The following is a 10,230-nucleotide window of genomic DNA, read 5'->3' on the forward strand; positions in this document are numbered from 1 at the left end:
GCCAACATTATACGGAAATAGTCTAGTTATTTCTGGTTATTTAATCGCTTGGAATTAGCGTGTGTCACTTGCCCAGGGTAAAGTCGTACTGAAGCCTTTTTGGCTTACTCCACTGTATTTATACTATGGTAAAATATTACCTAAATGGTTTACCATTTACCAGTGGTGAAAAATACCTAAACTACCAAAACCGGAATTGGTAATTACCAAAATAATGTTCGGAACGATTGGTAAACGTTTATGTACTTCATTTGATATGAACAATCGAGGGGAGTTCCGAATATAAATTCAAAACATGGACGTTAAGAATAATAAAAAGTTAACAATGTTTACACAAAGTTGTACAAGAAATATAAAATAAAACAGTCAATAAACGGTAAGGTTTTAACAACATCATCACACAATTTTAGGGAAAACAAGTTCCATTTCAAAGAACCCCCATTTTGTTACAATATGTCTGATGACCTGGCCATCCAACCAAGATGGCCGCCACGGCTAAAAATAGAACAGGGGTAAAATGTAGATTTTGTCTCATAACTCTATAACCAAAGCATTTAGAGCAAATCTGACAAGGAGTCAAATTGTTAATTAAGTCAATATCTTTCTGTCCTGAAATTTTTAGATGAATTAGACAACCGGTTGTTGGGTTGCTACCCCCCAACTGGTAATTTTTAAAGAAATTTGCCGTTTTTGGTTATTATCTTGAATACTACTGTGAAAGTACTTTAACTCGTGGGTATCAATTTTCGTGGTAAGAGCAATGTTGACATGTTCGTGGGTTTTTTAATTCATAGATTTTTGTTTTCTAAAAAAAAAAAAATCTTTTTGAAACGATGATTACAGCTAGTCTGGATTGAAGGAAATTGCAAAGTAAACATTGACCCGTGTAAACCGTAGTGATAACACTAATTAACCCACGATAAAGTGATCAACAGATTGAAGGCCATCAAAGGTGTTAATTAGGCCATAAACATGTCACCTAAAGAAAACAGTAACATAAACAAATGCTATAAACGTAATTTGAATTGTCAAAAAATTCTTATCAAAATTAAGCCCAGCATGAAATTATTATTTCCCATATGTACGAAAACTATGAGGATATAAAATGAACACTTTATCATACTAGCATATCCATACCGGAAATCTGACTTTTATCGATCAACAATACTTTTTAGGAGATTTAATCAAAGATCAAAAGTTCGGTTATTAAAGATTAAATGGGTATAATCCTGCATGCAGTTGTAGATCTGTGACTACTATTAAAGTATTCTCAGATTTGGCGTTATTCAATGTATTCTCTAGATCATATCAGTTGTCAAACCTACCGATGGGGATCTTTCCATGTCTTGATTTGGACAATGGTTGTTTCATTTCGTTGGACACTTAAATTCGTGGATAAAGTCATCCACGAAAACCACGAAAATTGGTACCCCACGAATAAAAGTACTTTCACAGTATTAAAGATAGAGATTAACTGTAAACAGCAATAATGTTCAGCAAAGTATGATCTACAAATAAGTCAACATGACATAAATGGTCAATTGACCCTTCAAGGAGTTATTGCCCTTTATAGGCAATTTTTAACAATTTTCATTAATTTGGTAAATTTAGGTTAATTTTTACCAAATAATTTTCTCTGTTACTAATTGGTAAATTTCATTACAGCTATAATTGTAAGAAGCAAGAATGTTCAGTAAAGTAAGAACTTCAAACACATCACCAAAATACAATTGTGTCATGAATCCATTTGTGTCCTTTGTTTAATATGCATAGACCAAGGTGAGCGCCACAGGCTCTTTAGAGCCTCAAGTTGTTTGTTTTTTATCACAAGATGATTTTTTAGCCTCTGTTTGATTCTTACATATTTTGCCGGGAATAAGACATCCTTTTTTTGAACTAGGAACTTAACCAACCACAATTTGAAAATTAACATGAGCACTATGTGTATTTTTATAAACGTGTTGTGAGCTCATCCAAAATTAATTTCAACTGCATAGATTAATCGACCATTGCTTTCCGAATTCTTATTAGAAATACACTCACAATTCAGGACAGTAAAATAAATTACATGATAAACAACATTATTCCCCCTCTATCTCAGCTGTCATATAAATGCTAAAGGCAAAACATTGTCCAACTTTGATGAATAATAATAAAAAAATGATATGTTAAGTATATTTCACTCCATGACTCCACTCCAACACTCCACTCCAATACTCCACTCCACTCCACCTTTTAGTACATGCCACTGGTTCATGATAACGATAACGATAAAAACAAAATACGGAGTGCCCTATCGGTCTAAACACTATTCACGATAAAAATAGCCAACAGTCAACAACAAAAAGAATCTCCATAAATAGAAATTGTTGTGGGTTATAGTGGTCTATTGGTTGAAACCTATGACTGAACTCAATTTAGTAGAATATTAAAAAACAGTACATCTCACACTATTTTTATCTTTAAAATTAGTGGAAAGAACATTTCGAGTTAGAAAATATTTTATGTCAGACAATCATGTTATTAAAGTAACAGATAACAATGCAAAAATAAAAATGTATAAATTTTAACATGTATAAACTGAACTAGCTGATATGAATCATATCTTTACTTGTGTTGCATTGCTGTTGATATTGTTTTAACTGACCACATGTAACTGTGTGTTTGTTACAGCGGATACTGTCTGGTGAATATCTTATTGTACATATTTGAATAATGTCATATCAAGAGAAATCATGTATATGCCTAGCTACAAGGGTATCGATCTCGACTCGGAGCATTGCAAATTTGGACATTAGAAAGGTGATTTTAACTCTCTTACACTGCCTTGTCTATATTGTTTTTGTTTTCCTTGTTGACATAATTGTGTGTCTTATAGGGATTAAGATTATAACACAATCTGAACTGATGTACCCCTATTTTAGACATTTTTATCTAATATGTCTGTTTGGTTTTTTTCACATATCATAGACAAAATAATAAAAATGTTTGCGACTGTCATACAAGTGAGAGGTTTAGCTACATGTAGCTATAAAACCAGGTTTTGAAAATTTAAAACAACACGTTATTAATTTCTTGCGTCCGAAGCGCTTTTCTGGATTTACCTTTATCAGGAACGCTCAAAGTCAAACACTTCAAATCAGAAGATGTATAAATACCGAAACCGTTGAAGACCTATATGTCAAAAATACCTAACAATAAATAGCCAAATTCATCTAAAGCCAACGTTGATGGAGTTGAAACCTTAGTTTCTTAATAATTTCTAAATTAATAAACGGACAGTTTTAGTAAAGTTTTTCATATCATGTCAGTACTGAAATTCTGACTACTGAGCTGATGATATCCTCGGGGACCAATAGTCCACCAGCAGAGGTATCGACCCAGTGATGTAAAAAAAATTGAAAACAACACGTTATGAATTTCTTGCGTCCGAAGCGCTTTTCTGGATTTGCCTTCATCAGGAACGCTCAAAGCCAAGCATTTAAAATCCGAAGATGTATAAAAACCGAAACCGGTGAAAAGCTATGTGTCAAAAATACCTAAAAATAAAGCCAACTTTGCCTGAGGGAGTTGAAACCGTAGTCAGGAATACGACAGTTTATAACTCTTTTTGCAGTTATTGTACATTTTACACACATTTTGGTACCAATACCGGAGTTTTTAAACTAGAATTAGTACTTCTGTGTCTCGGTTGGGGGAATTGGCTCCAGACTTTAACCAGATCATTCGTCGGATATCTTTTCAGTTTGTTTGTTCCGCCGAGTTGCCCAGTTGTTCTCTTCGAGTAATCGGTTTCCTCCACTATAATAAAATCCATCCCAGTTTCCTACCATTCCAATGTTTTGCATTTGGGATAAGTGACATATCTCCATTAATCCTGTTTTTATGGAGTGTTCATGGATACATCTGAGCCTTCGCATCTTTCAAGTGGAGCTCCGAATACCGGAGCTAGGTTTCAACCCAAAACATTGTGTGCATTTCGACTGTTGAAACTGCCAGGAGGGGTTTGATGTGTGCCTATACCGAAGAACGAAATTTAAGAGCGTTGATCACGTTTATAACTCTTAATAACAATACAAACTGTTACAGGACACTCTGAACAGGCTTCCTGTAGTTACCTAGATCTGTGCAAACATCCCAGTTATCAGTAAAACATCGATGAAAGTTCGCGGGCTTCTCAGCTGAACAACAGCTAGGCCCTGGAGGCTGCAGTTGTTTCAAGTGGACTCGCGCCTCTCAATCCTTGCATCTACAGCTGTTGCCAATGCACATCCGTTTTGGAAAAAAAATCGCATGTTTTCGCTGTGTGGAGACAAAGACAAGACAATTCATATTAATCGAACAAGTGGGCTGCTTTTTATGAATACTGAAACAATCATTTAACATAATAGTTCACGATCTTTATTTTAGTGATTTAAGATGCAGTTTCACGCGTATTACATAAAAAAATGATAAACTCTCCAAGAAAATGTATGACATAACTATTTGTAAACGAAAGGAAAAACTGTAATGTAAGTATATTTATACGGTCTATTTATGAATATAAAGTACAAAATGGTGGCCCCATTGCCGGCAATGCTATTTTTAGCAGTTATCTCCTTTATAGGCGTTTTCAATAAACTGATTATGGAAAAACTGCTGTTGTGTGAGCTTGATATCTATTTGCGATTTTACCACACTTAGATATATATATATGGTCCCATGATTTTACTTTTGGGGTTTTGTTTTATGATACTTTACGATTTCGCAAAACATTTCCATCAACATAAACAAAAATCGGCCCTTCATCATATACATTTAAGGACAAATTTGTGCTTGCATGAAACTTTTTCATAATGTTTTCCAGAAGAAAAATATATAAATGATATAACAACCAATCACAGATAGCTATCTATTATTATCTCTATGTCATTTTCCCTTCACAAAATGGCTGCGCCGATATAGTTTATTTGGTACATTGTAACTTTATGATCCGACTACAAGAGTTTACACAACCATAAAATCATTGAAAACGTTAAATGAGCGCAGATGATTTTCAGCTGAATTAGTGAAAAAAAACAGTAAATCCCGTGATTCTCTATAATTCAAAGCATCCACACCAAATTAAACACACACGAAAGCCACTTTATGTAGACTATTTTTCTTTGTTGTTATATCAAAAGCCATTTATTTCAAGGTGGTTAAAAAATCGATGCTATTAATCAAAGATTTTTTTTCACAATTTACCACTTCAAGGTTTTCACAATTTACCACTTCAAGGTATAGGGGAAATCTGGATTCAGAATAATTTTGTTTGTCATCTGCTTGACCGCAATATTTTTTGGTAAAAAACATAACAGCTCCCCCCCCCCTCCCCCTTCCCTTTTTTTGAAGTGACATGGAAGTTATAGGCGTTTTCCTAGCTAGCCTCCAATATTTCTTGCCTACTTCGTTTGATTTCAACCTTGTTAGGTAGCGCTACCAAATATTGTGCTACTCGTGCAATACTATAATGCTATTTTATATTTATTTTTCACACAGATTATGAACCATTGTAAAACATGGATCCCTGATTTAACCGTCAGTGTTGTAAAAGACGAAAATCATATTACTTTCCTCCGCTTTACAAATTCATTTATCAGTGGAATTATTCCCCTCCCGCTTTTTTTATAAAATCTGGATCTGCTCCTGTAGAAAGCAGTAAAATCACAAAAATACTGACTTTCGAGGAAAATTCAAAACGAAAAGTCGTTAATCGAATGATTGTTCTTGTTAAACTTGGCACATACAAAGCTGTATATATTGATAATGTAAGGCACTGAATTCGCGTACCCGTTCGACTTTGAAAAAAAGGTTTCAAAGCAAATTTTATTTTTAATTCGTCCACAAACTTTATTTTTAGTCGTTTTAGATATTTGAAAAAAAATCTGTTTCGAATTTTATTAGAAAATAACTTTCACACTCAAGTTTTTTTTAACATATGTTTATTAAAAAAAGTTATCAAAGGTACCAGGATTATAATTTAGTACGCCAGACGCGCGTTTCGTCTACATAAGACTCATCAGTGACGCTCATATCAAAATATTTAGAAAGCCAAACATGTACAAAGTTGAAGAGCATTGCGAATTCAAAATTCCAAAAGGTTGTGCCAAATACGTCTAAGGTAATCTATGCCTGGGATAAGAAAATCCTTAGTTTTTCAAAAAATTCAAAGTTTTGTAAAACAGGAAATTTATAAAAATGACCACATTATTGATATTCATGTCAACACCGAAGTGTTGACTACTGGGCTGGGCTGGTGATACCCTCGGGGACGACACGTCCACCAGCAGTGGCATCGACCCAGTGGTGTAAAAAGTTATCAAAGGTACCAGGATTATAATTTAGTACGCCAGACGCGTGTTTCGTCTACATAAAACTCATCAGTGACGCTCATATCAAAATATTTATAAAGCCAAACATGTACAAAGTTGAAGAGCATTGCGAATTCAAAATTCCAAAAGGTTGTGCCAAATACGGCTAAGGTAATCTATGCCTGGGATAAGAAAATCCTTAGTTTTTCGAAAAATTCAAAGTTTTGTAAAACAGGAAATTTATAAAAATGACAACATTATTGATATTCATGTCAACACCGAAGTGTTGACTACTGGGCTGGGCTGGTGATACCCTCGGAGACGAAACGTCCACCAGCAGTGGCATCGACCCAGTGGTGTAAAAAGTTATCAAAGGTACCAGGATTATAATTTAGTACGCCAGACGCGTGTTTCGTCTACATAAGACTCATCAGTGACGCTCATATCAAAATATTTATAAAGCCAAACATGTACAAAGTTGAAGAGCATTGCGAATTCAAAATTCCAAAAGGTTGTGCCAAATACGGCTAAGGTAATCTATGCCTGGGATAAGAAAATCCTTAGTTTTTCGAAAAATTCAAAGTTTTGTAAAACAGGAAATTTATAAAAATTACCACATTATTGATATTCATGTCAACACCGAAGTGTTGACTACTGGGCTGGTGATACCCTCGGGGACGAAACGTCCACCAGCAGTGGCATCGACCCAGTGGTAAAAAAAAGTTATCAAAGGTACCAGGATTATAATTCAGTATAATTTTATTTTTTTAGTGTGTATTTACCATTAATTTCTATTTTTCTAACTAAAACATTAAAACAAATTAGTATTTGTTATTTGCCATTCTCTTCACTGGTTTCACAAAATCATGATCAGGAAATAACCGATAATTTTCGTGTATCTTTCGCTATTCATAAGACAGTTTTAATTTATCATAAAATCGGTTGCGGGTACTCGTAGACTTCAAAAGTCAATTGGCTACCCATATATACCCGCATGTTGGTACTCGCAGACACTGCCATTATTTAACGATCTAGTGACGTTGCATATCAAACTGTAGAATTAAACAATTTAATATGGGATTAAAATGCAGTTCTATTTGTAAAGGATTATTCGTTATATTTTGATTTGATACTATTATTATTTCTTTGTTACATATGTATTTCTATTTTGTAAATGAACGTATATATAAACATACATGCATCGGAAGTAAAAGTGATCTTTCCATGTGTACCATATAATGGAGCTGAATTATATTGGATCCCAATCTTCTATCGCTAATTTAGCAAACGAACCCAGTATTGTACACACCATAACTGTCTATTTGCATAGATATATGTTAAATTTTAAAGTATGATAAAAAAAAAAAGAAAAAAAGATATGTATTACTTTTCTATATTGGCTAGAGGTATAGGGGAGGGTTGAGATCTCACAAACATGTTTAACCCCGCCGCATTTTTGCGTCTGTCCCAAGTCAGGAGCCTCTGGCATTTGTTAGTCTTGTATGATTTTAAATTTTAGTTTCTTGTGTATAATTCGGAGTTTAGTATGACGTCAATTGTCACTGTACTAGTATGCATTTTTTTAGGGGCCAGCTGAAGGACACCTACGGGTGCGGGAATTATCGCTACATTGAAGACCCATTGGTTGCCTTCGGCTGTTGTCTGCTCTATGGTCGGGTGGTTGTCGCTTTGACATATTCACCATTTCCTTTCTCAATTTTATTAGTAATAGTATACATCATAAGAGGTCTCTGAACACACAGTAGCTCCAAATAATTTTGTTACTGAAAGCCAATGCCCATATTAATTATGTGCATCAGCGGGGGGAAATATAACACATAATCAACAGCTCTTTGTTATGATCCATAGTTTGACCAGGTTAAGATATTTCACAGACCGTTGTTATAGACATAATGAAAATAACATTCTAATTGAATTTCTCTGTATTAAAGGGAAGGAACCCTTTTTTTAAATGATTAATATGAGATGTCATCTGAAATGTCTGAAATTCCGTTCTGGTACATAGATATCATCCTTTGATTTTAAATGATTACATCTATACTATAGACTATGGTCCCTAGTGTAAATAGTGTATACCTGTCATTTTTTTCTTATCCCTTCCTCATTCTTTACTGAGACCTGTACGAAAAAATCCAGGCGTATTTTACATGGATTCTAGACGGAATTTTTAGAGGGAATCCGTTTAAAGTCCACTTTTACACGAAGAATCTTTCTTATATGGATTCCAGGAGGGTTCAGCCGGAATAGGGCCAAAGTATGCAAATTTATCCGCCTGTTTAAGGAGGAAAACAAATTCGTTTAATTTGAAGAACAAAAAAATATCCACCTAAAGAGACGGAAAATATATCCACCTTAAGAGACGGAAAATATATCCGTCTAAAGAAACAGAAATACGTCCGCCTTAAGAAGTGGGAATAACATACGCCTAAAGATTTGGAAAAAAATTCCGCCTTAGAATATGAAAATAAATCTGCCTTCAATGAAAGAAATTTGTCATTCAAAAGATATTTCTATGCCTTCTTGCAAAGAAAAACCATTTCTTCATACAATAAAATGCTAAAATTGTTATCAAACTTGATCGAATGTATTTAAAAAAACTACAAATTACTACATGTTTAATTTTGACCATTTTAGTTCTTCACAATTTCTTCATTTTCATTTATTAGTCATATTTTAAGGTCTTTCCAGTGTTCTCTGAATATAAAGTATTATCACAAGTTTAATGGACAGACGGAGAGAAGAACAAACGGACAGACAGAAGGGAAACAATTCCCAACCCCCACTTTTAGTTGCAGGGGCATAAAAAGGGAGACTCCTTAACAGGACAATGTTTGGAGTTGGACATATTTTTAAAAAGGCTATAAATTAACAATATATGTAGCTCTCTCCCTAAATCAACCTTTACTAAAGATAATTGTGTTTTCGAAACTGAATAGGAAAAATTCAAACTTTTTTTAAAACTTAAATGGCATTGAAAAGGAATTATAACTAAAGGTTCTAAAGAGCCTGTGTCGCTCAATTTGGTCTATGTGAATATTAAACAAAGGACACAGATGGATTCATGACAAAATTGTGTTTTGGTAATGGTGATGGTGATGTAGATCTTACTTTACTGAATATTATTGCTGCTTACAATTTTCTCTATCTATAATGAATTTAACCCAGCAGTTACAATAGAAAGTGTTAGTAAAAATTACAAATTTTATGAAAATTGTTGAAAATTGACTATAAAAGGGTAAATCCTTAGGGGGTCAATTGACCATTTTGGTCATGTTGACTTATTTGTAAATCTTACTTTGCTGAAAATTATTGCTGTTTAAAGTTTATCTTTATCTATAATAATATTCAAGAAGATAACCAAAAACAGCAAAATTTTGTTAAATACCAATTCAGGGCAGCACTTGAACTGAACAATGGGTCATCCGATTCATCTGTAATTTCAAAGCAGATATGTCTTGACCTGATAAACAATTTAACAGCTTGTCAGATTTGCTATAAATGCTTTGGTTTTTGAGATAAAAGCCATAACCTGCATTATACCCCCTATGTTCTATTTTTAGCAATGGCAGCCATCTTGGTTGGTTGGCCGGGTCACTGGACACATTTTTAAAACTTGATACCCTAAATATGATTGTGGCCAAGTTTGGTTTAATTTGGCCAAGTAGTTTCAGAGAAGATTTTTGTAAAAGATTACTAAGATTTACGAAAAATGGTTAAAAATTGACTATAAAGGGCAATTACTCCTGAAGGGGTCAACTGACCATTTTGGTCCTGTTGACTTATTCGTAAATCTTACTTTGATGCGAGCCAGGTGAGCTAAAAAAATATAAAGCTTCATAACAATACAGTTACATTAATATAGACAACATGGCCATGT

This window comes from Mytilus trossulus, chromosome 9 (assembly GCF_036588685.1).
Source record: "Mytilus trossulus isolate FHL-02 chromosome 9, PNRI_Mtr1.1.1.hap1, whole genome shotgun sequence".
Taxonomy (NCBI): domain Eukaryota; kingdom Metazoa; phylum Mollusca; class Bivalvia; order Mytilida; family Mytilidae; genus Mytilus; species Mytilus trossulus.